Genomic DNA, 358 nt, shown 5'->3' with positions numbered 1-358 from the left:
TTGACGTCAAGGAAGGTGCGAGAACAGGAGCCCCACTGACGCAGGAGCCGCGGGACCGCCCCCTGCCCACCCCTCGCCCCTGTTGCTGGAATGCCCCTTCCTCCCGCCCTAGTGTCCCCTCCCCACATCTTCCGAAGGAATACTTCCTCCAGGGTCAGGGCCCCAGTCCGGAGCTTGTGAGATCAAACCTGTTCTAAACCGAGCGACTAGACTCCCAGCGCAGGATGGACTATGAGGTTTTAGCTTTTGAGGACCCCCATAGAAGCTGCTTGCCTATTCAAAGCCGCAGAGCAACTGTAGAAAAGAAAATGGAGCTGTTCAAGGTTTATTTGTGTATTCTTGCAATGTATACTCAAGG

The sequence above is a fragment of the Bos indicus genome, chromosome 2 (genome assembly GCF_029378745.1).
Source record: "Bos indicus isolate NIAB-ARS_2022 breed Sahiwal x Tharparkar chromosome 2, NIAB-ARS_B.indTharparkar_mat_pri_1.0, whole genome shotgun sequence".
NCBI classification, from domain to species: Eukaryota; Metazoa; Chordata; class Mammalia; order Artiodactyla; family Bovidae; genus Bos; species Bos indicus.
The sequence above is the reverse complement of the archived record's forward strand: the minus strand, read 5'-3'. Positions refer to the sequence as shown.